At 49.4% G+C, this 23,582-nt stretch overlaps 60 non-coding genes and 5 pseudogenes across 60 annotated transcripts; all 65 read right to left on the reverse strand.

Moving 5' to 3' along the window:
* Positions 1 to 19: 19 nt before the first annotated feature.
* LOC149762656 (5S ribosomal RNA) lies at positions 20 to 138 on the reverse strand. Its single transcript, XR_016410401.1, has one exon. It is a non-coding gene; the product is annotated as a 5S ribosomal RNA (ribosomal RNA).
* Positions 139 to 384: 246 nt separating this feature from the next.
* On the reverse strand, positions 385 to 503 carry LOC149762657 (5S ribosomal RNA). Its single transcript, XR_016410402.1, has one exon. It is a non-coding gene; the product is annotated as a 5S ribosomal RNA (ribosomal RNA).
* A 246-nt stretch (positions 504 to 749) lies between these two features.
* On the reverse strand, positions 750 to 868 carry LOC149762658 (5S ribosomal RNA; annotated as a pseudogene).
* A 246-nt stretch (positions 869 to 1,114) lies between these two features.
* LOC149762659 (5S ribosomal RNA) lies at positions 1,115 to 1,233 on the reverse strand. The gene has a single exon (XR_016403272.1). It is a non-coding gene; the product is annotated as a 5S ribosomal RNA (ribosomal RNA).
* A 248-nt stretch (positions 1,234 to 1,481) lies between these two features.
* On the reverse strand, positions 1,482 to 1,600 carry LOC149762660 (5S ribosomal RNA). The gene has a single exon (XR_016401355.1). It is a non-coding gene; the product is annotated as a 5S ribosomal RNA (ribosomal RNA).
* Positions 1,601 to 1,846: 246 nt separating this feature from the next.
* Positions 1,847 to 1,965, reverse strand: LOC149762661 (5S ribosomal RNA). Its single transcript, XR_016401547.1, has one exon. It is a non-coding gene; the product is annotated as a 5S ribosomal RNA (ribosomal RNA).
* A 246-nt stretch (positions 1,966 to 2,211) lies between these two features.
* LOC149762662 (5S ribosomal RNA) lies at positions 2,212 to 2,330 on the reverse strand. Its single transcript, XR_016410403.1, has one exon. It is a non-coding gene; the product is annotated as a 5S ribosomal RNA (ribosomal RNA).
* A 247-nt stretch (positions 2,331 to 2,577) lies between these two features.
* LOC149762663 (5S ribosomal RNA) lies at positions 2,578 to 2,696 on the reverse strand. The gene has a single exon (XR_016408188.1). It is a non-coding gene; the product is annotated as a 5S ribosomal RNA (ribosomal RNA).
* Positions 2,697 to 2,942: 246 nt separating this feature from the next.
* Positions 2,943 to 3,061, reverse strand: LOC149762664 (5S ribosomal RNA). Its single transcript, XR_016410404.1, has one exon. It is a non-coding gene; the product is annotated as a 5S ribosomal RNA (ribosomal RNA).
* Positions 3,062 to 3,307: 246 nt separating this feature from the next.
* Positions 3,308 to 3,426, reverse strand: LOC149762665 (5S ribosomal RNA). Its single transcript, XR_016410405.1, has one exon. It is a non-coding gene; the product is annotated as a 5S ribosomal RNA (ribosomal RNA).
* Positions 3,427 to 3,673: 247 nt separating this feature from the next.
* On the reverse strand, positions 3,674 to 3,792 carry LOC149762666 (5S ribosomal RNA). The gene has a single exon (XR_016407437.1). It is a non-coding gene; the product is annotated as a 5S ribosomal RNA (ribosomal RNA).
* A 246-nt stretch (positions 3,793 to 4,038) lies between these two features.
* LOC149762667 (5S ribosomal RNA) lies at positions 4,039 to 4,157 on the reverse strand. The gene has a single exon (XR_016407703.1). It is a non-coding gene; the product is annotated as a 5S ribosomal RNA (ribosomal RNA).
* Positions 4,158 to 4,404: 247 nt separating this feature from the next.
* LOC149762668 (5S ribosomal RNA) lies at positions 4,405 to 4,523 on the reverse strand. The gene has a single exon (XR_016407438.1). It is a non-coding gene; the product is annotated as a 5S ribosomal RNA (ribosomal RNA).
* A 246-nt stretch (positions 4,524 to 4,769) lies between these two features.
* Positions 4,770 to 4,888, reverse strand: LOC149762669 (5S ribosomal RNA). Its single transcript, XR_016410406.1, has one exon. It is a non-coding gene; the product is annotated as a 5S ribosomal RNA (ribosomal RNA).
* Positions 4,889 to 5,133: 245 nt separating this feature from the next.
* LOC149762670 (5S ribosomal RNA) lies at positions 5,134 to 5,252 on the reverse strand (annotated as a pseudogene).
* A 246-nt stretch (positions 5,253 to 5,498) lies between these two features.
* LOC149762671 (5S ribosomal RNA) lies at positions 5,499 to 5,617 on the reverse strand. The gene has a single exon (XR_016410407.1). It is a non-coding gene; the product is annotated as a 5S ribosomal RNA (ribosomal RNA).
* A 248-nt stretch (positions 5,618 to 5,865) lies between these two features.
* LOC149762672 (5S ribosomal RNA) lies at positions 5,866 to 5,984 on the reverse strand. The gene has a single exon (XR_016403392.1). It is a non-coding gene; the product is annotated as a 5S ribosomal RNA (ribosomal RNA).
* A 246-nt stretch (positions 5,985 to 6,230) lies between these two features.
* Positions 6,231 to 6,349, reverse strand: LOC149762673 (5S ribosomal RNA). Its single transcript, XR_016412929.1, has one exon. It is a non-coding gene; the product is annotated as a 5S ribosomal RNA (ribosomal RNA).
* A 246-nt stretch (positions 6,350 to 6,595) lies between these two features.
* LOC149762674 (5S ribosomal RNA) lies at positions 6,596 to 6,714 on the reverse strand. Its single transcript, XR_016410408.1, has one exon. It is a non-coding gene; the product is annotated as a 5S ribosomal RNA (ribosomal RNA).
* A 247-nt stretch (positions 6,715 to 6,961) lies between these two features.
* Positions 6,962 to 7,080, reverse strand: LOC149762675 (5S ribosomal RNA). The gene has a single exon (XR_016407439.1). It is a non-coding gene; the product is annotated as a 5S ribosomal RNA (ribosomal RNA).
* A 246-nt stretch (positions 7,081 to 7,326) lies between these two features.
* Positions 7,327 to 7,445, reverse strand: LOC149762676 (5S ribosomal RNA). The gene has a single exon (XR_016400849.1). It is a non-coding gene; the product is annotated as a 5S ribosomal RNA (ribosomal RNA).
* A 246-nt stretch (positions 7,446 to 7,691) lies between these two features.
* On the reverse strand, positions 7,692 to 7,810 carry LOC149762677 (5S ribosomal RNA). The gene has a single exon (XR_016410409.1). It is a non-coding gene; the product is annotated as a 5S ribosomal RNA (ribosomal RNA).
* A 246-nt stretch (positions 7,811 to 8,056) lies between these two features.
* On the reverse strand, positions 8,057 to 8,175 carry LOC149762678 (5S ribosomal RNA). Its single transcript, XR_016410410.1, has one exon. It is a non-coding gene; the product is annotated as a 5S ribosomal RNA (ribosomal RNA).
* A 248-nt stretch (positions 8,176 to 8,423) lies between these two features.
* LOC149762679 (5S ribosomal RNA) lies at positions 8,424 to 8,542 on the reverse strand. The gene has a single exon (XR_016403393.1). It is a non-coding gene; the product is annotated as a 5S ribosomal RNA (ribosomal RNA).
* A 246-nt stretch (positions 8,543 to 8,788) lies between these two features.
* Positions 8,789 to 8,907, reverse strand: LOC149762680 (5S ribosomal RNA). The gene has a single exon (XR_016412930.1). It is a non-coding gene; the product is annotated as a 5S ribosomal RNA (ribosomal RNA).
* A 246-nt stretch (positions 8,908 to 9,153) lies between these two features.
* LOC149762681 (5S ribosomal RNA) lies at positions 9,154 to 9,272 on the reverse strand. The gene has a single exon (XR_016410412.1). It is a non-coding gene; the product is annotated as a 5S ribosomal RNA (ribosomal RNA).
* Positions 9,273 to 9,519: 247 nt separating this feature from the next.
* Positions 9,520 to 9,638, reverse strand: LOC149762682 (5S ribosomal RNA). Its single transcript, XR_016407440.1, has one exon. It is a non-coding gene; the product is annotated as a 5S ribosomal RNA (ribosomal RNA).
* A 246-nt stretch (positions 9,639 to 9,884) lies between these two features.
* Positions 9,885 to 10,003, reverse strand: LOC149762683 (5S ribosomal RNA). Its single transcript, XR_016410413.1, has one exon. It is a non-coding gene; the product is annotated as a 5S ribosomal RNA (ribosomal RNA).
* Positions 10,004 to 10,249: 246 nt separating this feature from the next.
* Positions 10,250 to 10,368, reverse strand: LOC149762684 (5S ribosomal RNA). Its single transcript, XR_016410414.1, has one exon. It is a non-coding gene; the product is annotated as a 5S ribosomal RNA (ribosomal RNA).
* Positions 10,369 to 10,614: 246 nt separating this feature from the next.
* On the reverse strand, positions 10,615 to 10,733 carry LOC149762685 (5S ribosomal RNA). The gene has a single exon (XR_016410415.1). It is a non-coding gene; the product is annotated as a 5S ribosomal RNA (ribosomal RNA).
* A 248-nt stretch (positions 10,734 to 10,981) lies between these two features.
* Positions 10,982 to 11,100, reverse strand: LOC149762686 (5S ribosomal RNA). Its single transcript, XR_016407694.1, has one exon. It is a non-coding gene; the product is annotated as a 5S ribosomal RNA (ribosomal RNA).
* Positions 11,101 to 11,346: 246 nt separating this feature from the next.
* LOC149762687 (5S ribosomal RNA) lies at positions 11,347 to 11,465 on the reverse strand. Its single transcript, XR_016412931.1, has one exon. It is a non-coding gene; the product is annotated as a 5S ribosomal RNA (ribosomal RNA).
* A 246-nt stretch (positions 11,466 to 11,711) lies between these two features.
* Positions 11,712 to 11,830, reverse strand: LOC149762688 (5S ribosomal RNA). Its single transcript, XR_016410416.1, has one exon. It is a non-coding gene; the product is annotated as a 5S ribosomal RNA (ribosomal RNA).
* Positions 11,831 to 12,077: 247 nt separating this feature from the next.
* Positions 12,078 to 12,196, reverse strand: LOC149762689 (5S ribosomal RNA). Its single transcript, XR_016407441.1, has one exon. It is a non-coding gene; the product is annotated as a 5S ribosomal RNA (ribosomal RNA).
* Positions 12,197 to 12,442: 246 nt separating this feature from the next.
* On the reverse strand, positions 12,443 to 12,561 carry LOC149762690 (5S ribosomal RNA). The gene has a single exon (XR_016410417.1). It is a non-coding gene; the product is annotated as a 5S ribosomal RNA (ribosomal RNA).
* A 246-nt stretch (positions 12,562 to 12,807) lies between these two features.
* Positions 12,808 to 12,926, reverse strand: LOC149762691 (5S ribosomal RNA). The gene has a single exon (XR_016410418.1). It is a non-coding gene; the product is annotated as a 5S ribosomal RNA (ribosomal RNA).
* Positions 12,927 to 13,172: 246 nt separating this feature from the next.
* On the reverse strand, positions 13,173 to 13,291 carry LOC149762692 (5S ribosomal RNA). Its single transcript, XR_016410419.1, has one exon. It is a non-coding gene; the product is annotated as a 5S ribosomal RNA (ribosomal RNA).
* Positions 13,292 to 13,539: 248 nt separating this feature from the next.
* Positions 13,540 to 13,658, reverse strand: LOC149762693 (5S ribosomal RNA). Its single transcript, XR_016401356.1, has one exon. It is a non-coding gene; the product is annotated as a 5S ribosomal RNA (ribosomal RNA).
* A 246-nt stretch (positions 13,659 to 13,904) lies between these two features.
* LOC149762694 (5S ribosomal RNA) lies at positions 13,905 to 14,023 on the reverse strand. Its single transcript, XR_016410420.1, has one exon. It is a non-coding gene; the product is annotated as a 5S ribosomal RNA (ribosomal RNA).
* A 246-nt stretch (positions 14,024 to 14,269) lies between these two features.
* Positions 14,270 to 14,388, reverse strand: LOC149762695 (5S ribosomal RNA). Its single transcript, XR_016407443.1, has one exon. It is a non-coding gene; the product is annotated as a 5S ribosomal RNA (ribosomal RNA).
* A 246-nt stretch (positions 14,389 to 14,634) lies between these two features.
* On the reverse strand, positions 14,635 to 14,753 carry LOC149762696 (5S ribosomal RNA). The gene has a single exon (XR_016410421.1). It is a non-coding gene; the product is annotated as a 5S ribosomal RNA (ribosomal RNA).
* A 246-nt stretch (positions 14,754 to 14,999) lies between these two features.
* LOC149762697 (5S ribosomal RNA) lies at positions 15,000 to 15,118 on the reverse strand. Its single transcript, XR_016410423.1, has one exon. It is a non-coding gene; the product is annotated as a 5S ribosomal RNA (ribosomal RNA).
* Positions 15,119 to 15,364: 246 nt separating this feature from the next.
* Positions 15,365 to 15,483, reverse strand: LOC149762698 (5S ribosomal RNA; annotated as a pseudogene).
* Positions 15,484 to 15,729: 246 nt separating this feature from the next.
* LOC149762699 (5S ribosomal RNA) lies at positions 15,730 to 15,848 on the reverse strand. The gene has a single exon (XR_016410424.1). It is a non-coding gene; the product is annotated as a 5S ribosomal RNA (ribosomal RNA).
* Positions 15,849 to 16,096: 248 nt separating this feature from the next.
* Positions 16,097 to 16,215, reverse strand: LOC149762700 (5S ribosomal RNA). The gene has a single exon (XR_016403772.1). It is a non-coding gene; the product is annotated as a 5S ribosomal RNA (ribosomal RNA).
* Positions 16,216 to 16,461: 246 nt separating this feature from the next.
* LOC149762701 (5S ribosomal RNA) lies at positions 16,462 to 16,580 on the reverse strand. Its single transcript, XR_016410425.1, has one exon. It is a non-coding gene; the product is annotated as a 5S ribosomal RNA (ribosomal RNA).
* Positions 16,581 to 16,826: 246 nt separating this feature from the next.
* Positions 16,827 to 16,945, reverse strand: LOC149762702 (5S ribosomal RNA). The gene has a single exon (XR_016403047.1). It is a non-coding gene; the product is annotated as a 5S ribosomal RNA (ribosomal RNA).
* Positions 16,946 to 17,191: 246 nt separating this feature from the next.
* LOC149762703 (5S ribosomal RNA) lies at positions 17,192 to 17,310 on the reverse strand. Its single transcript, XR_016410426.1, has one exon. It is a non-coding gene; the product is annotated as a 5S ribosomal RNA (ribosomal RNA).
* Positions 17,311 to 17,557: 247 nt separating this feature from the next.
* LOC149762704 (5S ribosomal RNA) lies at positions 17,558 to 17,676 on the reverse strand. The gene has a single exon (XR_016408386.1). It is a non-coding gene; the product is annotated as a 5S ribosomal RNA (ribosomal RNA).
* Positions 17,677 to 17,922: 246 nt separating this feature from the next.
* On the reverse strand, positions 17,923 to 18,041 carry LOC149762705 (5S ribosomal RNA). Its single transcript, XR_016402826.1, has one exon. It is a non-coding gene; the product is annotated as a 5S ribosomal RNA (ribosomal RNA).
* A 246-nt stretch (positions 18,042 to 18,287) lies between these two features.
* On the reverse strand, positions 18,288 to 18,406 carry LOC149762706 (5S ribosomal RNA). The gene has a single exon (XR_016410427.1). It is a non-coding gene; the product is annotated as a 5S ribosomal RNA (ribosomal RNA).
* Positions 18,407 to 18,652: 246 nt separating this feature from the next.
* On the reverse strand, positions 18,653 to 18,771 carry LOC149762707 (5S ribosomal RNA; annotated as a pseudogene).
* A 246-nt stretch (positions 18,772 to 19,017) lies between these two features.
* On the reverse strand, positions 19,018 to 19,136 carry LOC149762708 (5S ribosomal RNA). Its single transcript, XR_016400660.1, has one exon. It is a non-coding gene; the product is annotated as a 5S ribosomal RNA (ribosomal RNA).
* A 248-nt stretch (positions 19,137 to 19,384) lies between these two features.
* On the reverse strand, positions 19,385 to 19,503 carry LOC149762709 (5S ribosomal RNA). Its single transcript, XR_016403773.1, has one exon. It is a non-coding gene; the product is annotated as a 5S ribosomal RNA (ribosomal RNA).
* A 246-nt stretch (positions 19,504 to 19,749) lies between these two features.
* On the reverse strand, positions 19,750 to 19,868 carry LOC149762710 (5S ribosomal RNA). The gene has a single exon (XR_016412932.1). It is a non-coding gene; the product is annotated as a 5S ribosomal RNA (ribosomal RNA).
* A 246-nt stretch (positions 19,869 to 20,114) lies between these two features.
* Positions 20,115 to 20,233, reverse strand: LOC149762711 (5S ribosomal RNA). Its single transcript, XR_016410428.1, has one exon. It is a non-coding gene; the product is annotated as a 5S ribosomal RNA (ribosomal RNA).
* A 247-nt stretch (positions 20,234 to 20,480) lies between these two features.
* Positions 20,481 to 20,598, reverse strand: LOC149762712 (5S ribosomal RNA; annotated as a pseudogene).
* A 246-nt stretch (positions 20,599 to 20,844) lies between these two features.
* On the reverse strand, positions 20,845 to 20,963 carry LOC149762713 (5S ribosomal RNA). Its single transcript, XR_016410429.1, has one exon. It is a non-coding gene; the product is annotated as a 5S ribosomal RNA (ribosomal RNA).
* A 246-nt stretch (positions 20,964 to 21,209) lies between these two features.
* Positions 21,210 to 21,328, reverse strand: LOC149762714 (5S ribosomal RNA). Its single transcript, XR_016410430.1, has one exon. It is a non-coding gene; the product is annotated as a 5S ribosomal RNA (ribosomal RNA).
* Positions 21,329 to 21,574: 246 nt separating this feature from the next.
* LOC149762715 (5S ribosomal RNA) lies at positions 21,575 to 21,693 on the reverse strand. Its single transcript, XR_016410431.1, has one exon. It is a non-coding gene; the product is annotated as a 5S ribosomal RNA (ribosomal RNA).
* Positions 21,694 to 21,941: 248 nt separating this feature from the next.
* On the reverse strand, positions 21,942 to 22,060 carry LOC149762716 (5S ribosomal RNA). Its single transcript, XR_016407197.1, has one exon. It is a non-coding gene; the product is annotated as a 5S ribosomal RNA (ribosomal RNA).
* A 246-nt stretch (positions 22,061 to 22,306) lies between these two features.
* LOC149762717 (5S ribosomal RNA) lies at positions 22,307 to 22,425 on the reverse strand. The gene has a single exon (XR_016410432.1). It is a non-coding gene; the product is annotated as a 5S ribosomal RNA (ribosomal RNA).
* Positions 22,426 to 22,672: 247 nt separating this feature from the next.
* On the reverse strand, positions 22,673 to 22,791 carry LOC149762718 (5S ribosomal RNA). The gene has a single exon (XR_016407445.1). It is a non-coding gene; the product is annotated as a 5S ribosomal RNA (ribosomal RNA).
* Positions 22,792 to 23,037: 246 nt separating this feature from the next.
* LOC149762719 (5S ribosomal RNA) lies at positions 23,038 to 23,156 on the reverse strand. The gene has a single exon (XR_016410434.1). It is a non-coding gene; the product is annotated as a 5S ribosomal RNA (ribosomal RNA).
* Positions 23,157 to 23,402: 246 nt separating this feature from the next.
* On the reverse strand, positions 23,403 to 23,521 carry LOC149762720 (5S ribosomal RNA). Its single transcript, XR_016410435.1, has one exon. It is a non-coding gene; the product is annotated as a 5S ribosomal RNA (ribosomal RNA).
* Between the last annotated feature and the right edge of the window lie 61 nt (positions 23,522 to 23,582).

A 23,582-nucleotide genomic window follows, 5' to 3' on the forward strand; every position in this document is an offset into this window, starting at 1 on the left:
AAGCGGGCAAAAAATAAAAGGGGTGCAACACGAGGACTTCCCAGGGGGTCACCCATCCTAGTACTACTCTCGCCCAAGCACGCTTAACTGCGGAGTTCTGATGGGATCCGGTGCATTAGTGCTGGTATGATCGCACCCATGACATGCCCTTCGAAACTCCCTTTTATGACAAAGCAGCAGACCTCGACGGCCCGAGACATTCGCGCTGCCGGGGCCGTTCTGGCGTAGGATTCAACGCGCTGTTCCGCTATGCGGCATGGCACCGCCAGTCTCCGGACTCAGTTTATTTTCGGGGGAAAAAAATTATCCGAAGAGGAAAAGCCAAAAGCCGAAAAATAAAAAATAAATGTTATCAAAAAATAAAAAAGCGGGCAAAAAATAAAAGGGGTGCAACACGAGGACTTCCCAGGGGGTCACCCATCCTAGTACTACTCTCGCCCAAGCACGCTTAACTGCGGAGTTCTGATGGGATCCGGTGCATTAGTGCTGGTATGATCGCACCCATGACATGCCCTTCGAAACTCCCTTTTATGACAAAGCAGCAGACCTCGACGGCCCGAGACATTCGCGCTGCCGGGGCCGTTCTGGCGTAGGATTCAACGCGCTGTTCCGCTATGCGGCATGGCACCGCCAGTCTCCGGACTCAGTTTATTTTCGGGGGGAAAAAATTATCCGAAGAGGAAAAGCCAAAAGCCAAAAAATTAAAAATAAATATTATCAAAAAATAAAAAAGCGGGCAAAAAATAAAAAGGGTGCAACACGAGGACTTCCCAGGGGGTCACCCATCCTAGTACTTCTCTCGCCCAAGCACGCCTAACTGCGGAGTTATGATGGGATCCGGTGCATTAGTGCTGGTATGATCGCACCCATGACATGCCCTTCGAAACTCCCTTTTATGACAAAGCAGCAGACCGCGACGGCCCGAGACATTCGCGCTGCCGGGGCCGTTCTGGCGTAGGATTCAACGCGCTGTTCCGCTATGCGGCATGGCACCGCTAGTCTCCGGACTCAGTTTATTTTCGGGGGAAAAAAATTATCCGAAGAGGAAAAGCCAAAAGCCGAAAAATTAAAAATAAATATTATCAAAAAATAAAAAAGCGGGCAAAAAATAAAAGGGGTGCAACACGAGGACTTCCTAGGGGGTCACCCATCCTAGTACTACTCTCGCCCAAGCACGCTTAACTGCGGAGTTCTGATGGGATCCGGTGCATTAGTGCAGGTATGATCGCACCCATGACATGCCCATCGAAACTCCCTTTTATGACAAAGCAGCAGACCTCGACGGCCCGAGACATTCGCGCCGCCGGGGCCGTTCTGGCGTAGGATTCAACGCGCTATTCCCGCTATGCGGCATGGCACCGCCAGTCTTCGGACTCAGTTTATTTTCGGGGGAAAAAAATTATCCGAAGAGGAAAAGCCAAAAGCCGAAAAATTAAAAATAAATATTATCAAAAAATAAAAAAGTGGAGAAAAAAATAAAAAGGGTGCAACACGAGGACTTCCCAGGGGGTCACCCATCCTAGTACTACTCTCGCCCAAGCACGCTTAACTGCGGAGTTCTGATGGGATCCGGAGCATTAGTGCTGGTATGATCGCACCCATGACATGCCCTTCGAAACTCCCTTTTATGACAAAGCAGCAGACCTCGACGGCCCGAGACATTCGCGCTGCCGGGGCCGTTCTGGCGTAGGATTCAACGCGCTGTTCCGCTATGCGGCATGGCACCGCGAGTCTCCGGACTCAGTTTATTTTCGGGGGAAAAAAATTATCCGAAGAGGAAAAGCCAAAAGCCGAAAAATTAAAAATAAATATTATCAAAAAATAAAAAAGTGGGCAAAAAATAAAAGGGGTGCAACACGAGGACTTCCCAGGGGGTCACCCATCCTAATACTACTCTCGCCCAAGCACGCTTAACTGCGGAGTTCTGATGGGATCCGGTGCATTAGTGCTGGTATGATCGCACCCATGACATGCCCATCGAAACACCCTTTTATGACAAAGCAGCAGACCTCGACGGCCCGAGACATTCGCGCTGCCGGGGCCGTTCTGGCGTAGGATTCAATGCGCTGTTTCGCTATGCGGCATGGCACCGCGAGTCTCCGGACTCAGTTTATTTTCGAGGGGAAAAAATTATCCGAAGAGGAAAAGCCAAAAGCCAAAAAATTAAAAATAAATGTTATGAAAAAAGAAAAAAGCGGGCAAAAAATAAAAGGGGTGCAACACGAGGACTTCCCAGGGGGTCACCCATCCTAGTACTACTCTCGCCCAAGCACGCTTAACTGCGGAGTTCTGATGGGATCCGGTGCATTAGTGCTGGTATGATCGCACCCATGATATGCCCTTCGAAACTCCCTTTTATGACAAAGCAGCAGACCTCGACGGCCCGAGACATTCGCGCTGCCGGGGCCGTTCTGGCGTAGGATTCAACGTGCTGGTCCCGCTATGCGGCATGGCACCGCCAGTCTCCGGACCCAGTTTATTGTCGGGGGAAAAAAATTATCCGAAGAGGAAAAGCCAAAAGCCAAAAAATTAAAAATAAATATTATCAAAAAATAAAAAAGCGGGCAAAAAATAAAAAGGGTGCAACATGAGGACTTCCCAGGGGGTCACCCATCCTAGTACTACTCTCGTCCAAGCACGCTTAACTGCGGAGTTCTGATAGGATCCGGTGCATTAGTGCTGGTATGATCGCACCCAAGACATGCCCTTCGAAACTCCCTTTTATGACAAAGTAGCAGACCTCGACGGCCCGAGACATTCGCGCTGCCGGGGCCGTTCTGGCGTAGGATTCAACACGCTGTTCCGCTATGCGGCATGGCACCGCCAGTCTCCGGACTCAGTTTATTTTCGGGGGAAAAAAATTATCCGAAGAGGAAAAGCCAAAAGCCGAAAAATAAAAAATAAATGTTATCAAAAAATAAAAAAGCGGGCAAAAAATAAAAGGGGTGCAACACGAGGACTTCCCAGGGGGTCACCCATCCTAGTACTACTCTCGCCCAAGCACGCTTAACTGCGGAGTTCTGATGGGATCCGGTGCATTAGTGCTGGTATGATCGCACCCATGACATGCCCTTCGAAACTCCCTTTTATGACAAAGCAGCAGACCTCGACGGCCCGAGACATTCGCGCTGCCGAGGCCGTTCTGGCGTAGGATTCAATGCGCTGTTCTGCTATGCGGCATGGCACCGCGAGTCTCCGGACTCAGTTTATTTTCGAGGGAAAAAAATTATCCGAAGAGGAAAAGCCAAAAGCCAAAAAATTAAAAATAAATGTTATCAAAAAAGAAAAAAGCGGGCAAGAAATAAAAGGGGTGCAACACGAGGACTTCCCAGGGGGTCACCCATCCTAGTACTACTCTCGCCCAAGCACGCTTAACTGCGGAGTTCTGATGGGATCCGGTGCATTAGTGCTGGTATGATCGCACCCATGATATGCCCTTCGAAACTCCCTTTTATGACAAAGCAGCAGACCTCGACGGCCCGAGACATTCGCGCTGCCGGGGCCGTTCTGGCGTAGGATTCAACGCGCTGGTCCCGCTATGCGGCATGGCACCGCCAGTCTCCGGACCCAGTTTATTGTCGGGGGAAAAAAATTATCCGAAGAGGAAAAGCCAAAAGCCAAAAAATTAAAAATAAATATTATCGAAAAATAAAAAAGCGGGCAAAAAATAAAAAGGGTGCAACATGAGGACTTCCCAGGGGGTCACCCATCCTAGTACTACTCTCGCCCAAGCACGCTTAACTGCGGAGTTCTGATAGGATCCGGTGCATTAGTGCTGGTATGATCGCACCCAAGACATGCCCTTCGAAACTCCCTTTTATGACAAAGTAGCAGACCTCGACGGCCCGAGACATTCGCGCTGCCGGGGCCGTTCTGGCGTAGGATTCAACACGCTGTTCCGCTATGCGGCATGGCACCGCCAGTCTCCGGACTCAGTTTATTTTCGAGGGAAAAAAATTATCCGAAGAGGAAAAGCCAAAAGCCGAAAAATAAAAAATAAATGTTATCAAAAAATAAAAAAGCGGGCAAAAAATAAAAGGGGTGCAACACGAGGACTTTCCAGGGGGTCACCCATCCTAGTACTACTCTCGCCCAAGCACGCTTAACTGCGGAGTTTTGATGGGATCCGGTGCATTAGTGCTGGTATGATCGCACCCATGATATGCCCTTCGAAACTCCCATTTATGACAAAGCAGCAGACCTCGACGGCCCGAGACATTCGCGCTGCCGGGGCCGTTCTGGCGTAGGATTCAACGTGCTGGTCCCGCTATGCGGCATGGCACCGCCAGTCTCCGGACCCAGTTTATTGTCGGGGGAAAAAAATTATCCGAAGAGGAAAAGCCAAAAGCCAAAAAATTAAAAATAAATATTATCAAAAAATAAAAAAGCGGGCAAAAAATTAAAAGGGTGCAACATGAGGACTTCCCAGGGGGTCACCCATCCTAGTACTACTCTCGCCCAAGCACGCTTAACTGCGGAGTTCTGATAGGATCCGGTGCATTAGTGCTGGTATGATCGCACCCAAGACATGCGCTTCGAAACTCCCTTTTATGACAAAGTAGCAGACCTCGACGGCCCGAGACATTCGCGCTGCCGGGGCCGTTCTGGCGTAGGATTCAACACGCTGTTCCGCTATGCGGCATGGCACCGCCAGTCTCCGGACTCAGTTTATTTTCGGGGGAAAAAAATTATCCGAAGAGGAAAAGCCAAAAGCCGAAAAATAAAAAATAAATGTTATCAAAAATTAAAAAAGCGGGCAAAAAATAAAAGGGGTGCAACACGAGGACTTCCCAGGGGGTCACCCATCCTAGTACTACTCTCGCCCAAGCACGCTTAACTGCGGAGTTCTGATGGGATCCGGTGCATTAGTGCTGGTATGATCGCACCCATGACATGCCCTTCGAAACTCCCTTTTATGACAAAGCAGCAGACCTCGACGGCCCGAGACATTCGCGCTGCCGGGGCCGTTCTGGCGTAGGATTCAACGCGCTGTTCCGCTATGCGGCATGGCACCGCCAGTCTCCGGACTCAGTTTATTTTCGGGGGGAAAAATTATCCGAAGAGGAAAAGCCAAAAGCCAAAAAATTAAAAATAAATATTATCAAAAAATAAAAAAGCGGGCAAAAAATAAAAAGGGTGCAACACGAGGACTTCCCAGGGGGTCACCCATCCTAGTACTTCTCTCGCCCAAGCACGCCTAACTGCGGAGTTATGATGGGATCCGGTGCATTAGTGCTGGTATGATCGCACCCATGACATGCCCTTCGAAACTCCCTTTTATGACAAAGCAGCAGACCGCGACGGCCCGAGACATTCGCGCTGCCGGGGCCGTTCTGGCGTAGGATTCAACGCGCTGTTCCGCTCTGCGGCATGGCACCGCGAGTCTCCGGACTCAGTTTATTTTCGGGGGAAAAAAATTATCCAAAGAGGAAAAGCCAAAAGCCAAAAAATTAAAAATAAATATTATCAAAAAATAAAAAAGCGGGCAAAAAATAAAAGGGGTGCAACACGAGGACTTCCCAGGGGGTCACCCATCCTAGTACTACTCTCGCCCAAGCACGCTTAACTGCGGAGTTCTGATGGGATCCGGTGCATTAGTGCTGGTATGATCGCACCCATGACATGCCCATCGAAACTCCCTTTTATGACAAAGCAGCAGACCTCGACGGCCCGAGACATTCGCGCCGCCGGGGCCGTTCTGGCGTAGGATTCAACGCGCTATTCCCGCTATGCGGCATGGCACCGCCAGTCTCCGGACTCAGTTTATTTTCGGGGAAAAAAAATTATCCGAAGAGGAAAAGCCAAAAGCCAAAAAATTAAAAATAAATATTATCAAAAAATAAAAAAGTGGAGAAAAAAATAAAAAGGGTGCAACACGAGGACTTCCCAGGGGGTCACCCATCCTAGTACTACTCTCGCCCAAGCACGCTTAACTGCGGAGTTCTGATGGGATCCGGAGCATTAGCGCTGGTATGATCGCACCCATGACATGCCCTTCGAAACTCCCTTTTATGACAAAGCAGCAGACCTCGACGGCCCGAGACATTCGCGCTGCCGGGGCCGTTCTGGCGTAGGATTCAACGCGCTGTTCCGCTATGCGGCATGGCACCGCGAGTCTCCGGACTCAATTAATTTTCGGGGGAAAAAAATTATCCGAAGAGGAAAAGCCAAAAGCCGAAAAATTAAAAATAAATATTATCAAAAAATAAAAAAGCGGGCAAAAAATAAAAGGGGTGCAACACGAGGACTTCCCAGGGGGTCACCCATCCTAGTACTACTCTCGCCCAAGCACGCTTAACTGCGGAGTTCTGATGGGATCCGGTGCATTAGTGCAGGTATGATCGCACCCATGACATGCCCATCGAAACACCCTTTTATGACAAAGCAGCAGACCTCGACGGCCCGAGACATTCGCGCTGCCGGGGCCGTTCTGGCGTAGGATTCAATGCGCTGTTCCGCTATGCGGCATGGCACCGCGAGTCTCCGGACTCAGTTTATTTTCGAGGGAAAAAAATTATCCGAAGAGGAAAAGCCAAAAGCCAAAAAATTAAAAATAAATGTTATCAAAAAAGAAAAAAGCGGGCAAAAAATAAAAGGGGTGCAACACGAGGACTTCCCAGGGGGTCACCCATCCTAGTACTACTCTCGCCCAAGCACGCTTAACTGCGGAGTTCTGATGGGATCCGGTGCATTAGTGCTGGTATGATCGCACCCATGATATGCCCTTCGAAACTCCCATTTATGACAAAGCAGCAGACCTCGACGGCCCGAGACATTCGCGCTGCCGGGGCCGTTCTGGCGTAGGATTCAACGTGCTGGTCCCGCTATGCGGCATGGCACCGCCAGTCTCCGGACCCAGTTTATTGTCGGGGGAAAAAAATTATCCGAAGAGGAAAAGCCAAAAGCCAAAAAATTAAAAATAAATATTATCAAAAAATAAAAAAGCGGGCAAAAAATAAAAAGGGTGCAACATGAGGACTTCCCAGGGGGTCACCCATCCTAGTACTACTCTCGCCCAAGCACGCTTAACTGCGGAGTTCTGATAGGATCCGGTGCATTAGTGCTGGTATGATCGCACCCAAGACATGCCCTTCGAAACTCCCTTTTATGACAAAGTAGCAGACCTCGACGGCCCGAGACATTCGCGCTGCCGGAGCCGTTCTGGCGTAGGATTCAACACGCTGTTCCGCTATGCGGCATGGCACCGCCAGTCTCCGGACTCAGTTTATTTTCGGAGGAAAAAAATTATCCGAAGAGGAAAAGCCAAAAGCCGAAAAATAAAAAATAAATGTTATCAAAAAATAAAAAAGCGGGCAAAAAATAAAAGGGGTGCAACACGAGGACTTCCCAGGGGGTCACCCATCCTAGTACTACTCTCGCCCAAGCACGCTTAACTGCGGAGTTCTGATGGGATCCGGTGCATTAGTACTGGTATGATCGCACCCATGACATGCCCTTCGAAACTCCCTTTTATGACAAAGCAGCAGACATCGACGGCCCGAGACATTCGCGCTGCCGGGGCCGTTCTGGCGTAGGATTCAACGCGCTGTTCCGCTATGCGGCATGGCACCGCCAGTCTCCGGACTCAGTTTATTTTCGGGGGAAAAAAATTATCCGAAGAGGAAAAGCCAAAAGCCGAAAAATAAAAAATAAATGTTATCAAAAAATAAAAAAGCGGGCAAAAAATAAAAGGGGTGCAACACGAGGACTTCCCAGGGGGTCACCCATCCTAGTACTACTCTCGCCCAAGCACGCTTAACTGCGGAGTTCTGATGGGATCCGGTGCATTAGTGCTGGTATGATCGCACCCATGACATGCCCTTCGAAACTCCCTTTTATGACAAAGCAGCAGACCTCGACGGCCCGAGACATTCGCGCTGCCGGGGCCGTTCTGGCGTAGGATTCAACGCGCTGTTCCGCTATGCGGCATGGCACCGCGAGTCTCCGGACTCAGTTTATTTTCGGGGGAAAAAAATTATCCAAAGAGGAAAAGCCAAAAGCCGAAAAATTAAAAATAAATATTATCAAAAAATAAAAAAGCGGGCAAAAAATAAAAGGGGTGCAACACGAGGACTTCCCAGGGGGTCACCCATCCTAGTACTACTCTCGCCCAAGCACGCTTAACTGCGGAGTTCTGATGGGATCCGGTGCATTAGTGCTGGTATGATCGCACCCATGACATGCCCATCGAAACTCCCTTTTATGACAAAGCAGCAGACCTCGACGGCCCGAGACATTCGCGCCGCCGGGGCCGTTCTGGCGTAGGATTCAACGCGCTATTCCCGCTATGCGGCATGGCACCGCCAGTCTCCGGACTCAGTTTATTTTCGGGGAAAAAAAATTATCCGAAGAGGAAAAGCCAAAAGCCGAAAAATTAAAAATAAATATTATCAAAAAATAAAAAAGTGGAGAAAAAAATAAAAAGGGTGCAACACGAGGACTTCCCAGGGGGTCACCCATCCTAGTACTACTCTCGCCCAAGCACGCTTAACTGCGGAGTTCTGATGGGATCCGGAGCATTAGCGCTGGTATGATCGCACCCATGACATGCCCTTCGAAACTCCCTTTTATGACAAAGCAGCAGACCTCGACGGCCCGAGACATTCGCGCTGCCGGGGCCGTTCTGGCGTAGGATTCAACGCGCTGTTCCGCTATGCGGCATGGCACCGCGAGTCTCCGGACTCAGTTAATTTTCGGGGGAAAAAAATTATCCGAAGAGGAAAAGCCAAAAGCCGAAAAATTAAAAATAAATATTATCAAAAAATAAAAAAGCGGGCAAAAAATAAAAGGGGTGCAACACGAGGACTTCCCAGGGGGTCACCCATCCTAGTACTACTCTCGCCCAAGCACGCTTAACTGCGGAGTTCTGATGGGATCCGGTGCATTAGTGCAGGTATGATCGCACCCATGACATGCCCATCGAAACACCCTTTTATGACAAAGCAGCAGACCTCGACGGCCCAAGACATTCGCGCTGCCGGGGCCGTTCTGGCGTAGGATTCAATGCGCTGTTCCGCTATGCGGCATGGCACCGCGAGTCTCCGGACTCAGTTTATTTTCGAGGGAAAAAAATTATCCGAAGAGGAAAAGCCAAAAGCCAAAAAATTAAAAATAAATGTTATCAAAAAAGAAAAAAGCGGGCAAAAAATAAAAGGGGTGCAACACGAGGACTTCCCAGGGGGTCACCCATCCTAGTACTACTCTCGCCCAAGCACGCTTAACTGCGGAGTTCTGATGGGATCCGGTGCATTAGTGCTGGTATGATCGCACCCATGATATGCCCTTCGAAACTCCCATTTATGACAAAGCAGCAGACCTCGACGGCCCGAGACATTCGCGCTGCCGGGGCCGTTCTGGCGTAGGATTCAACGTGCTGGTCCCGCTATGCGGCATGGCACCGCCAGTCTCCGGACCCAGTTTATTGTCGGGGGAAAAAAATTATCCGAAGAGGAAAAGCCAAAAGCCAAAAAATTAAAAATAAATATTATCAAAAAATAAAAAAGCGGGCAAAAAATAAAAAGGGTGCAACATGAGGACTTCCCAGGGGGTCACCCATCCTAGTACTACTCTCGCCCAAGCACGCTTAACTGCGGAGTTCTGATAGGATCCGGTGCATTAGTGCTGGTATGATCGCACCCAAGACATGCCCTTCGAAACTCCCTTTTATGACAAAGTAGCAGACCTCGACGGCCCGAGACATTCGCGCTGCCGGAGCCGTTCTGGCATAGGATTCAACACGCTGTTCCGCTATGCGGCATGGCACCGCCAGTCTCCGGACTCAGTTTATTTTCGGGGGAAAAAAATTATCCGAAGAGGAAAAGCCAAAAGCCGAAAAATAAAAAATAAATGTTATCAAAAAATAAAAAAGCGGGCAAAAAATAAAAGGGGTGCAACACGAGGACTTCCCAGGGGGTCACCCATCCTAGTACTACTCTCGCCCAAGCACGCTTAACTGCGGAGTTCTGATGGGATCCGGTGCATTAGTGCTGGTATGATCGCACCCATGACATGCCCTTCGAAACTCCCTTTTATGACAAAGCAGCAGACATCGACGGCCCGAGACATTCGCGCTGCCGGGGCCGTTCTGGCGTAGGATTCAACGCGCTGTTCCGCTATGCGGCATGGCACCGCCAGTCTCCGGACTCAGTTTATTTTCGGGGGAAAAAAATTATCCGAAGAGGAAAAGCCAAAAGCCGAAAAATAAAAAATAAATGTTATCAAAAAATAAAAAAGCGGGCAAAAAATAAAAGGGGTGCAACACGAGGACTTCCCAGGGGGTCACCCATCCTAGTACTACTCTCGCCCAAGCACGCTTAACTGCGGAGTTCTGATGGGATCCGGTGCATTAGTGCTGGTATGATCGCACCCATGACATGCCCTTCGAAACTCCCTTTTATGACAAAGCAGCAGACCTCGACGGCCCGAGACATTCGCGCTGCCGGGGCCGTTCTGGCGTAGGATTCAACGCGCTGTTCCGCTATGCGGCATGGCACCGCGAGTCTCCGGACTCAGTTTATTTTCGGGGGAAAAAAATTATCCAAAGAGGAAAAGCCAAAAGCCGAAAAATTAAAAATAAATATTATCAAAAAATAAAAAAGCGGGCAAAAAATAAAAGGGGTGCAACACGAGGACTTCCCAGGGGGTCACCCATCCTAGTACTACTCTCGCCCAAGCACGCTTAACTGCGGAGTTCTGATGGGATCCGGTGCATTAGTGCTGGTATGATCGCACCCATGACATGCCCATCGAAACTCCCTTTTATGACAAAGCAGCAGACCTCGACGGCCCGAGACATTCGCGCCGCCGGGGCCGTTCTGGCGTAGGATTCAACGCGCTATTCCCGCTATGCGGCATGGCACCGCCAGTCTCCGGACTCAGTTTATTTTCGGGGAAAAAAAATTATCCGAAGAGGAAAAGCCAAAAGCCGAAAAATTAAAAATAAATATTATCAAAAAATAAAAAAGTGGAGAAAAAAATAAAAAGGGTGCAACACGAGGACTTCCCAGGGGGTCACCCATCCTAGTACTACTCTCGCCCAAGCACGCTTAACTGCGGAGTTCTGATGGCATCCGGAGCATTAGTGCTGGTATGATCGCACCCATGACATGCCCTTCGAAACTCCCTTTTATGACAAAGCAGCAGACCTCGACGGCCCGAGACATTCGCGCTGCCGGGGCCGTTCTGGCGTAGGATTCAACGCGCTGTTCCGCTATGCGGCATGGCACCGCGAGTCTCCGGACTCAGTTAATTTTCGGGGGAAAAAAATTATCCGAAGAGGAAAAGCCAAAAGCCGAAAAATTAAAAATAAATATTATCAAAAAATAAAAAAGCGGGCAAAAAATAAAAGGGGTGCAACACGAGGACTTCCCAGGGGGTCACCCATCCTAGTACTACTCTCGCCCAAGCACGCTTAACTGCGGAGTTCTGATGGGATCCGGTGCATTAGTGCAGGTATGATCGCACCCATGACATGCCCATCGAAACACCCTTTTATGACAAAGCAGCAGACCTCGACGGCCCGAGACATTCGCGCTGCCGGGGCCGTTCTGGCGTAGGATTCAATGCGCTGTTCCGCTATGCGGCATGGCACCGCGAGTCTCCGGACTCAGTTTATTTTCGAGGGAAAAAAATTATCCGAAGAGGAAAAGCCAAAAGCCAAAAAATTAAAAATAAATGTTATCAAAAAAGAAAAAAGCGGGCAAAAAATAAACGGGGTGCAACACGAGGACTTCCCAGGGGGTCACCCATCCTAGTACTACTCTCGCCCAAGCACGCTTAACTGCGGAGTTCTGATGGGATCCGGTGCATTAGTGCTGGTATGATCGCACCCATGATATGCCCTTCGAAACTCCCATTTATGACAAAGCAGCAGACCTCGACGGCCCGAGACATTCGCGCTGCCGGGGCCGTTCTGGCGTAGGATTCAACGTGCTGGTCCCGCTATGCGGCATGGCACCGCCAGTCTCCGGACCCAGTTTATTGTCGGGGGAAAAAAATTATCCGAAGAGGAAAAGCCAAAAGCCAAAAAATTAAAAATAAATATTATCAAAAAATAAAAAAGCGGGCAAAAAATAAAAAGGGTGCAACATGAGGACTTCCCAGGGGGTCACCCATCCTAGTACTACTCTCGCCCAAGCACGCTTAACTGCGGAGTTCTGATAGGATCCGGTGCATTAGTGCTGGTATGATCGCACCCAAGACATGCCCTTCGAAACTCCCTTTTATGACAAAGTAGCAGACCTCGACGGCCCGAGACATTCGCGCTGCCGGAGCCGTTCTGGCGTAGGATTCAACACGCTGTTCCGCTATGCGGCATGGCACCGCCAGTCTCCGGACTCAGTTTATTTTCGGGGGAAAAAAATTATCCGAAGAGGAAAAGCCAAAAGCCGAAAAATAAAAAATAAATGTTATCAAAAAATAAAAAAGCGGGCAAAAAATAAAAGGGGTGCAACACGAGGACTTCCCAGGGGGTCACCCATCCTAGTACTACTCTCGCCCAAGCACGCTTAACTGCGGAGTTCTGATGGGATCCGGTGCATTAGTGCTGGTATGATCGCACCCATGACATGCCCTTCGAAACTCCCTTTTATGACAAAGCAGCAGACATCGACGGCCCGAGACATTCGCGCTGCCGGGGCCGTTCTGGCGTAGGATTCAACGCGCTGTTCCGCTATGCGGCATGGCACCGCCAGTCTCCGGACTCAGTTTATTTTCGGGGGAAAAAAATTATCCGAAGAGGAAAAGCCAAAAGCCGAAAAATAAAAAATAAATGTTATCAAAAAATAAAAAAGCGGGCAAAAAATAAAAGGGGTGCAACACGAGGACTTCCCAGGGGGTCACCCATCCTAGTACTACTCTCGCCCAAGCACGCTTAACTGCGGAGTTCTGATGGGATCCGGTGCATTAGTGCTGGTATGATCGCACCCATGACATGCCCTTCGAAACTCCCTTTTATGACAAAGCAGCAGACCTCGACGGCCCGAGACATTCGCGCTGCCGGGGCCGTTCTGGCGTAGGATTCAACGCGCTGTTCCGCTATGCGGCATGGCACCGCGAGTCTCCGGACTCAGTTTATTTTCGGGGGAAAAAAATTATCCAAAGAGGAAAAGCCAAAAGCCGAAAAATTAAAAATAAATATTATCAAAAAATAAAAAAGCGGGCAAAAAATAAAAGGGGTGCAACACGAGGACTTCCCAGGGGGTCACCCATCCTAGTACTACTCTCGCCCAAGCACGCTTAACTGCGGAGTTCTGATGGGATCCGGTGCATTAGTGCTGGTATGATCGCACCCATGACATGCCCATCGAAACTCCCTTTTATGACAAAGCAGCAGACCTCGACGGCCCGAGACATTCGCGCCGCCGGGGCCGTTCTGGCGTAGGATTCAACGCGCTATTCCCGCTATGCGGCATGGCACCGCCAGTCTCCGGACTCAGTTTATTTTCGGGGAAAAAAAATTATCCGAAGAGAAAAAGCCAAAAGCCGAAAAATTAAAAATAAATATTATCAAAAAATAAAAAAGTGGAGAAAAAAATAAAAAGGGTGCAACACGAGGACTTCCCAGGGGGTCACCCATCCTAGTACTACTCTCGCCCAAGCACGCTTAACTGCGGAGTTCTGATGGGATCCGGAGCATTAGTGCTGGTATGATCGCACCCATGACATGCCCTTCGAAACTCCCTTTTATGACAAAGCAGCAGACCTCGACGGCCCGAGACATTCGCGCTGCCGGGGCCGTTCTGGCGTAGGATTCAACGCGCTGTTCCGCTATGCGGCATGGCACCGCGAGTCTCCGGACTCAGTTAATTTTCGGGGGAAAAAAATTATCCGAAGAGGAAAAGCCAAAAGCCGAAAAATTAAAAATAAATATTATCAAAAAATAAAAAAGCGGGCAAAAAATAAAAGGGGTGCAACACGAGGACTTCCCAGGGGGTCACCCATCCTAGTACTACTCTCGCCCAAGCACGCTTAACTGCGGAGTTCTGATGGGATCCGGTGCATTAGTGCTGGTATGATCGCACCCATGACATGCCCTTCGAAACTCCCTTTTATGACAAAGCAGCAGACCGCGACGGCCCGAGACATTCGCGCTGCCGGGGCCGTTCTGGCGTAGGATTCAACGCGCTGTTCCGCTATGCGGCATGGCACCGCCAGTCTCCGGACTCAGTTTATTTTCGGGGGAAAAAAATTATCCGAAGAGGAAAAGCCAAAAGCCAAAAAATTAAAAATAAATATTATCAAAAAATAAAAAAGCGGGCAAAAAATAAAAAGGGTGCAACATGAGGACTTCCCAGGGGGTCACCCATCCTAGTACTACTCTCGCCCAAGCACGCTTAACTGCGGAGTTCTGATAGGATCCGGTGCATTAGTGCTGGTATGATCGCACCCAAGACATGCCCTTCGAAACTCCCTTTTATGACAAAGTAGCAGACCTCGACGGCCCGAGACATTCGCGCTGCCGGGGCCGTTCTGGCGTAGGATTCAACACGCTGTTCCGCTATGCGGCATGGCACCGCCAGTCTCCGGACTCAGTTTATTTTCGGGGGAAAAAAATTATCCGAAGAGGAAAAGCCAAAAGCCGAAAAATAAAAAATAAATGTTATCAAAAAATAAAAAAGCGGGCAAAAAATAAAAGGGGTGCAACACGAGGACTTCCCAGGGGGTCACCCATCCTAGTACTACTCTCGCCCAAGCACGCTTAACTGCGGAGTTCTGATGGGATCCGGTGCATTAGTGCTGGTATGATCGCACCCATGACATGCCTTTCGAAACTCCCTTTTATGACAAAGCAGCAGACCTCGACGGCCCGAGACATTCGCGCTGCCGGGGCCGTTCTGGCGTAGGATTCAACGCGCTGTTCCGCTATGCGGCATGGCACCGCCAGTCTCCGGACTCAGTTTATTTTCGGGGGAAAAAAATTATCCGAAGAGGAAAAGCCAAAAGCCGAAAAATAAAAAATAAATGTTATCAAAAAATAAAAAAGCGGGCAAAAAATAAAAGGGGTGCAACACGAGGACTTCCCAGGGGGTCACCCATCCTAGTACTACTCTCGCCCAAGCACGCTTAACTGCGGAGTTCTGATGGGATCCGGTGCATTAGTGCTGGTATGATCGCACCCATGACATGCCCTTCGAAACTCCCTTTTATGACAAAGCAGCAGACCTCGACGGCCCGAGACATTCGCGCTGCCGGGGCCGTTCTGGCGTAGGATTCAACGCGCTGTTCCGCTATGCGGCATGGCACCGCCAGTCTCCGGACTCAGTTTATTTTCGGGGGGAAAAAATTATCCGAAGAGGAAAAGCCAAAAGCCAAAAAATTAAAAATAAATATTATCAAAAAATAAAAAAGCGGGCAAAAAATAAAAAGGGTGCAACACGAGGACTTCCCAGGGGGTCACCCATCCTAGTACTTCTCTCGCCCAAGCACGCCTAACTGCGGAGTTATGATGGGATCCGGTGCATTAGTGCTGGTATGATCGCACCCATGACATGCCCTTCGAAACTCCCTTTTATGACAAAGCAGCAGACCGCGACGGCCCGAGACATTCGCGCTGCCGGGGCCGTTCTGGCGTAGGATTCAACGCGCTGTTCCGCTATGCGGCATGGCACCGCCAGTCTCCGGACTCAGTTTATTTTCGGGGGAAAAAAATTATCCGAAGAGGAAAAGCCAAAAGCCAAAAAATTAAAAATAAATATTATCAAAAAATAAAAAAGCGGGCAAAAAATAAAAGGGGTGCAACACGAGGACTTCCCAGGGGGTCACCCATCCTAGTACTACTCTCGCCCAAGCACGCTTAACTGCGGAGTTCTGATGGGATCCGGTGCATTAGTGCTGGTATGATCGCACCCATGACATGCCCATCGAAACTCCCTTTTATGACAAAGCAGCAGACCTCGACGGCCCGAGACATTCGCGCCGCCGGGGCCGTTCTGGCGTAGGATTCAACGCGCTATTCCCGCTATGCGGCATGGCACCGCCAGTCTCCGGACTCAGTTTATTTTCGGGGAAAAAAAATTATCCGAAGAGGAAAAGCCAAAAGCCGAAAAATTAAAAATAAATATTATCAAAAAATAAAAAAGTGGAGAAAAAAATAAAAAGGGTGCAACACGAGGACTTCCCAGGGGGTCACCCATCGTAGTACTACTCTCGCCCAAGCACGCTTAACTGCGGAGTTCTGATGGGATCCGGAGCATTAGCGCTGGTATGATCGCACCCATGACATGCCCTTCGAAACTCCCTTTTATGACAAAGCAGCAGACCTCGACGGCCCGAGACATTCGCGCTGCCGGGGCCGTTCTGGCGTAGGATTCAACGCGCTGTTCCGCTATGCGGCATGGCACCGCGAGTCTCCGGACTCAGTTAATTTTCGGGGGAAAAAAATTATCCGAAGAGGAAAAGCCAAAAGCCGAAAAATTAAAAATAAATATTATCAAAAAATAAAAAAGCGGGCAAAAAATAAAAGGGGTGCAACACGAGGACTTCCCAGGGGGTCACCCATCCTAGTACTACTCTCGCCCAAGCACGCTTAACTGCGGAGTTCTGATGGGATCCGGTGCATTAGTGCTGGTATGATCGCACCCATGACATGCCCTTCGAAACTCCCTTTTATGACAAAGCAGCAGACCACGACGGCCCGAGACATTCGCGCTGCCGGGGCCGTTCTGGCGTAGGATTCAACGCGCTGTTCCGCTATGCGGCATGGCACCGCGAGTCTCCGGACTCAGTTTATTTTCGGGGAAAAAAAATTATCCGAAGAGGAAAAGCCAAAAGCCGAAAAATTAAAAATAAATATTATCAAAAAATAAAAAAGCGGGCAAAAAATAAAAGGGGTGCAACACGAGGACTTCCGAGGGGGTCACCCATCCTAGTACTACTCTCGCCCAAGCACGCTTAACTGCGGAGTTCTGATGGGATCCGGTGCATTAGTGCTGGTATGATCGCACCCATGACATGCCCATCGAAACACCCTTTTATGACAAAGCAGCAGACCTCGACGGCCCGAGACATTCGCGCTGCCGGGGCCGTTCTGGCGTAGGATTCAATGCGCTGTTCCGCTATGCGGCATGGCACCGCGAGTCTCCAGACTCAGTTTATTTTCGAGGGAAAAAAATTATCCGAAGAGGAAAAGCCAAAAGCCAAAAAATTAAAAATAAATGTTATCAAAAAAGAAAAAAGCAGGCAAAAAATAAAAGGGGTGCAACACGAGGACTTCCCAGGGGGTCACCCATCCTAGTACTACTCTCGCCCAAGCACGCTTAACTGCGGAGTTCTGATGGGATCCGGTGCATTAGTGCTGGTATGATCGCACCCATGATATGCCCTTCGAAACTCCCTTTTATGACAAAGCAGCAGACCTCGACGGCCCGAGACATTCGCGCTGCCGGGGCCGTTCTGGCGTAGGATTCAACGCGCTGGTCCCGCTATGCGGCATGGCACCGCCAGTCTCCGGACCCAGTTTATTGTCGGGGGAAAAAAATTATCCGAAGAGGAAAAACCAAAAGCCAAAAAATTAAAAATAAATATTATCAAAAAATAAAAAAGCGGGCAAAAAATAAAAAGGGTGCAACATGAGGACTTCCCAGGGGGTCACCCATCCTAGTACTACTCTCGCCCAAGCACGCTTAACTGCAGAGTTCTGATAGGATCCGGTGCATTAGTGCTGGTATGATCGCACCCAAGACATACCCTTCGAAACTCCCTTTTATGACAAAGTAGCAGACCTCGACGGCCCGAGACATTCGCGCTGCCGGGGCCGTTCTGGCGTAGGATTCAACACGCTGTTCCGCTATGCGGCATGGCACCGCTAGTCTCCGGACTCAGTTTATTTTCGGGGGAAAAAAATTATCCGAAGAGGAAAAGCCAAAAGCAGAAAAATAAAAAATAAATGTTATCAAAAAATAAAAAAGCGGGCAAAAAATAAAAGGGGTGCAACACGAGGACTTCCCAGGGGGTCACCCATCCTAGTACTACTCTCGCCCAAGCACGCTTAACTGCGGAGTTCTGGTGGGATCCGGTGCATTAGTGCTGGTATGATCGCACCCATGACATGCCCTTCGAAACTCCCTTTTATGACAAAGCAGCAGACCTCGACGGCCCGAGACATTCACGCTGCCGGGGCCGTTCTGGCGTAGGATTCAACGCGCTGTTCCGCTATGCGGCATGGCACCGCCAGTCTCCGGACTCAGTTTATTTTCGGGGGAAAAAAATTATCCGAAGAGGAAAAGCCAAAAGCCGAAAAATAAAAAATAAATGTTATCAAAAAATAAAAAAGCGGGCAAAAAATAAAAGGGGTGCAACACGAGGACTTCCCAGGGGGTCACCCATCCTAGTACTACTCTCGCCCAAGCACGCTTAACTGCGGAGTTCTGATGGGATCCGGTGCATTAGTGCTGGTATGATCGCACCCATGACATGCCCTTCGAAACTCCCTTTTATGACAAAGCAGCAGACCTCGACGGCCCGAGACATTCGCGCTGCCGGGGCCGTTCTGGCGTAGGATTCAACGCGCTGTTCCGCTATGCGGCATGGCACCGCCAGTCTCCGGACTCAGTTTATTTTCGGGGGGAAAAAATTATCCGAAGAGGAAAAGCCAAAAGCCAAAAAATTAAAAATAAATATTTTCAAAAAATAAAAAAGCGGGCAAAAAATAAAAAGGGTGCAACACGAGGACTTCCCAGGGGGTCACCCATCCTAGTACTTCTCTCGCCCAAGCACGCCTAACTGCGGAGTTATGATGGGATCCGGTGCATTAGTGCTGGTATGATCGCACCCATGACATGCCCTTCGAAACTCCCTTTTATGACAAAGCAGCAGACCGCGACGGCCCGAGACATTCGCGCTGCCGGGGCCGTTCTGGCGTAGGATTCAACGCGCTGTTCCGCTATGCGGCATGGCACCGCGAGTCTCCGGACTCAGTTTATTTTCGGGGGAAAAAAATTATCCAAAGAGGAAAAGCCAAAAGCCAAAAAATTAAAAATAAATATTATCAAAAAATAAAAAAGCGGGCAAAAAATAAAAGGGGTGCAACACGAGGACTTCCCAGGGGGTCACCCATCCTAGTACTACTCTCGCCCAAGCACGCTTAACTGCGGAGTTCTGATGGGATCCGGTGCATTAGTGCTGGTATAATCGCACCCATGACATGCCCATCGAAACTCCCTTTTATGACAAAGCAGCAGACCTCGACGGCCCGAGACATTCGCGCCGCCGGGGCCGTTCTGGCGTAGGATTCAACGCGCTATTCCCGCTATGCGGCATGGCACCGCCAGTCTCCGGACTCAGTTTATTTTCGGGGAAAAAAAATTATCCGAAGAGGAAAAGCCAAAAGCCGAAAAATTAAAAATAAATATTATCAAAAAATAAAAAAGTGGAGAAAAAAATAAAAAGGGTGCAACACGAGGACTTCCCAGGGGGTCACCCATCGTAGTACTACTCTCGCCCAAGCACGCTTAACTGCGGAGTTCTGATGGGATCCGGAGCATTAGCGCTGGTATGATCGCACCCATGACATGCCCTTCGAAACTCCCTTTTATGACAAAGCAGCAGACCTCGACGGCCCGAGACATTCGCGCTGCCGGGGCCGTTCTGGCGTAGGATTCAACGCGCTGTTCCGCTATGCGGCATGGCACCGCGAGTCTCCGGACTCAGTTAATTTTCGGGGGAAAAAAATTATCCGAAGAGGAAAAGCCAAAAGCCGAAAAATTAAAAATAAATATTATCAAAAAATAAAAAAGCGGGCAAAAAATAAAAGGGGTGCAACACGAGGACTTCCCAGGGGGTCACCCATCCTAGTACTACTCTCGCCCAAGCACGCTTAACTGCGGAGTTCTGATGGGATCCGGTGCATTAGTGCAGGTATGATCGCACCCATGACATGCCCATCGAAACACCCTTTTATGACAAAGCAGCAGACCTCGACGGCCCGAGACATTCGCGCTGCCGGGGCCGTTCTGGCGTAGGATTCAATGCGCTGTTCCGCTATGCGGCATGGCACCGCGAGTCTCCGGACTCAGTTTATTTTCGAGGGAAAAAAATTATCCGAAGAGGAAAAGCCAAAAGCCAAAAAATTAAAAATAAATGTTATCGAAAAAGAAAAAAGCGGGCAAAAAATAAAAGGGGTGCAACACGAGGACTTCCCAGGGGGTCACCCATCCTAGTACTACTCTCGCCCAAGCACGCTTAACTGCGGAGTTCTGATGGGATCCGGTGCATTAGTGCTGGTATGATCGCACCCATGATATGCCCTTCGAAACTCCCATTTATGACAAAGCAGCAGACCTCGACGGCCCGAGACATTCGCGCTGCCGGGGCCGTTCTGGCGTAGGATTCAACGTGCTGGTCCCGCTATGCGGCATGGCACCGCCAGTCTCCGGACCCAGTTTATTGTCGGGGGAAAAAAATTATCCGAAGAGGAAAAGCCAAAAGCCAAAAAATTAAAAATAAATATTATCAAAAAATAAAAAAGCGGGCAAAAAATAAAAAGGGTGCAACATGAGGACTTCCCAGGGGGTCACCCATCCTAGTACTACTCTCCCCAAGCACGCTTAACTGCGGAGTTCTGATAGGATCCGGTGCATTAGTGCTGGTATGATCGCACCCAAGACATGCCCTTCGAAACTCCCTTTTATGACAAAGTAGCAGACCTCGACGGCCCGAGACATTCGCGCTGCCGGAGCCGTTCTGGCGTAGGATTCAACACGCTGTTCCGCTATGCGGCATGGCACCGCCAGTCTCCGGACTCAGTTTATTTTCGGGGGAAAAAAATTATCCGAAGAGGAAAAGCCAAAAGCCGAAAAATAAAAAATAAATGTTATCAAAAAATAAAAAAGCGGGTAAAAAATAAAAGGGGTGCAACACGAGGACTTCCCAGGGGGTCACCCATCCTAGTACTACTCTCGCCCAAGCACGCTTAACTGCGGAGTTCTGATGGGATCCGGTGCATTAGTGCTGGTATGATCGCACCCATGACATGCCCTTCGAAACTCCCTTTTATGACAAAGCAGCAGACATCGACGGCCCGAGACATTCGCGCTGCCGGGGCCGTTCTGGCGTAGGATTCAACGCGCTGTTCCGCTATGCGGCATGGCACCGCCAGTCTCCGGACTCAGTTTATTTTCGGGGGAAAAAAATTATCCGAAGAGGAAAAGCCAAAAGCCGAAAAATAAAAAATAAATGTTATCAAAAAATAAAAAAGCGGGCAAAAAATAAAAGGGGTGCAACACGAGGACTTCCCAGGGGGTCACCCATCCTAGTACTACTCTCGCCCAAGCACGCTTAACTGCGGAGTTCTGATGGGATCCGGTGCATTAGTGCTGGTATGATCGCACCCATGACATGCCCTTCGAAACTCCCTTTTATGACAAAGCAGCAGACCTCGACGGCCCGAGACATTCGCGCTGCCGGGGCCGTTCTGGCGTAGGATTCAACGCGCTGTTCCGCTATGCGGCATGGCACCGCGAGTCTCCGGACTCAGTTTATTTTCGGGGGAAAAAAATTATCCAAAGAGGAAAAGCCAAAAGCCGAAAAATTAAAAATAAATATTATCAAAAAATAAAAAAGCGGGCAAAAAATAAAAGGGGTGCAACACGAGGACTTCCCAGGGGGTCACCCATCCTAGTACTACTCTCGCCCAAGCACGCTTAACTGCGGAGTTCTGATGGGATCCGGTGCATTAGTGCTGGTATGATCGCACCCATGACATGCCCATCGAAACTCCCTTTTATGACAAAGCAGCAGACCTCGACGGCCCGAGACATTCGCGCCGCCGGGGCCGTTCTGGCGTAGGATTCAACGCGCTATTCCCGCTATGCGGCATGGCACCGCCAGTCTCCGGACTCAGTTTATTTTCGGGGAAAAAAAATTATCCGAAGAGGAAAAGCCAAAAGCCGAAAAATTAAAAATAAATATTATCAAAAAATAAAAAAGTGGAGAAAAAAATAAAAAGGGTGCAACACGAGGACTTCCCAGGGGGTCACCCATCCTAGTACTACTCTCGCCCAAGCACGCTTAACTGCGGAGTTCTGATGGGATACGGAGCATTAGTGCTGGTATGATCGCACCCATGACATGCCCTTCGAAACTCCCTTTTATGACAAAGCAGCAGACCTAGACGGCCCGAGACATTCGCGCTGCCGGGGCCGTTCTGGCGTAGGATTCAACGCGCTGTTCCGCTATGCGGCATGGCACCGCGAGTCTCCAGACTCAGTTTATTTTCGAGGGAAAAAAATTATCCGAAGAGGAAAAGCCAAAAGCCAAAAAATTAAAAATAAATGTTATCAAAAAAGAAAAAAGCGGGCAAAAAATAAAAGGGGTGCAACACGAGGACTTCCCAGGGGGTCACCCATCCTAGTACTACTCTCGCCCAAGCACGCTTAACTGCGGAGTTCTGATGGGATCCGGTGCATTAGTGCTGGTATGATCGCACCCATGATATGCCCTTCGAAACTCCCATTTATGACAAAGCAGCAGACCTCGACGGCCCGAGACATTCGCGCTGCCGGGGCCGTTCTGGCGTAGGATTCAACGTGCTGGTCCCGCTATGCGGCATGGCACCGCCAGTCTCCGGACCCAGTTTATTGTCGGGGAAAAAAAATTATCCGAAGAGGAAAAGCCAAAAGCCAAAAAATTAAAAATAAATATTATCAAAAAATAAAAAAGCGGGCAAAAAATAAAAAGGGTGCAACATGAGGACTTCCCAGGGGGTCACCCATCCTAGTACTACTCTCGCCCAAGCACGCTTAACTGCGGAGTTCTGATAGGATCCGGTGCATTAGTGCTGGTATGATCGCACCCAAGACATGCCCTTCGAAACTCCCTTTTATGACAAAGCAGCAGACCTCGACGGCCCGAGACATTCGCGCTGCCGGAGCCGTTCTGGCGTAGGATTCAACACGCTGTTCCGCTATGCGGCATGGCACCGCCAGTCTCCGGACTCAGTTTATTTTCGGGGGAAAAAAATTATCCGAAGAGGAAAAGCCAAAAGCCGAAAAATAAAAAATAAATGTTATCAAAAAATAAAAAAGCGGGCAAAAAATAAAAGGGGTGCAACACGAGGACTTCCCAGGGGGTCACCCATCCTAGTACTACTCTCGCCCAAGCACGCTTAACTGCGGAGTTCTGATGGGATCCGGTGCATTAGTGCTGGTATGATCGCACCCATGACATGCCCTTCGAAACTCCCTTTTATGACAAAGCAGCAGACATCGACGGCCCGAGACATTCGCGCTGCCGGGGCCGTTCTGGCGTAGGATTCAACGCGCTGTTCCGCTATGCGGCATGGCACCGCCAGTCTCCGGACTCAGTTTATTTTCGGGGGAAAAAAATTATCCGAAGAGGAAAAGCCAAAAGCCGAAAAATAAAAAATAAATGTTATCAAAAAATAAAAAAGCGGGCAAAAAATAAAAGGGGTGCAACACGAGGACTTCCCAGGGGGTCACCCATCCTAGTACTACTCTCGCCCAAGCACGCTTAACTGCGGAGTTCTGATGGGATCCGGTGCATTAGTGCTGGTATGATCGCACCCATGACATGCCCTTCGAAACTCCCTTTTATGACAAAGCAGCAGACCTCGACGGCCCGAGACA

Source organism: Phoenix dactylifera, chromosome 4, assembly GCF_051530095.1.
Source record: "Phoenix dactylifera cultivar Ajwa chromosome 4, Ajwa_hap1_PhDact_Kaust_v1.1, whole genome shotgun sequence".
Taxonomy (NCBI): Eukaryota; Viridiplantae; Streptophyta; class Magnoliopsida; order Arecales; family Arecaceae; genus Phoenix; species Phoenix dactylifera.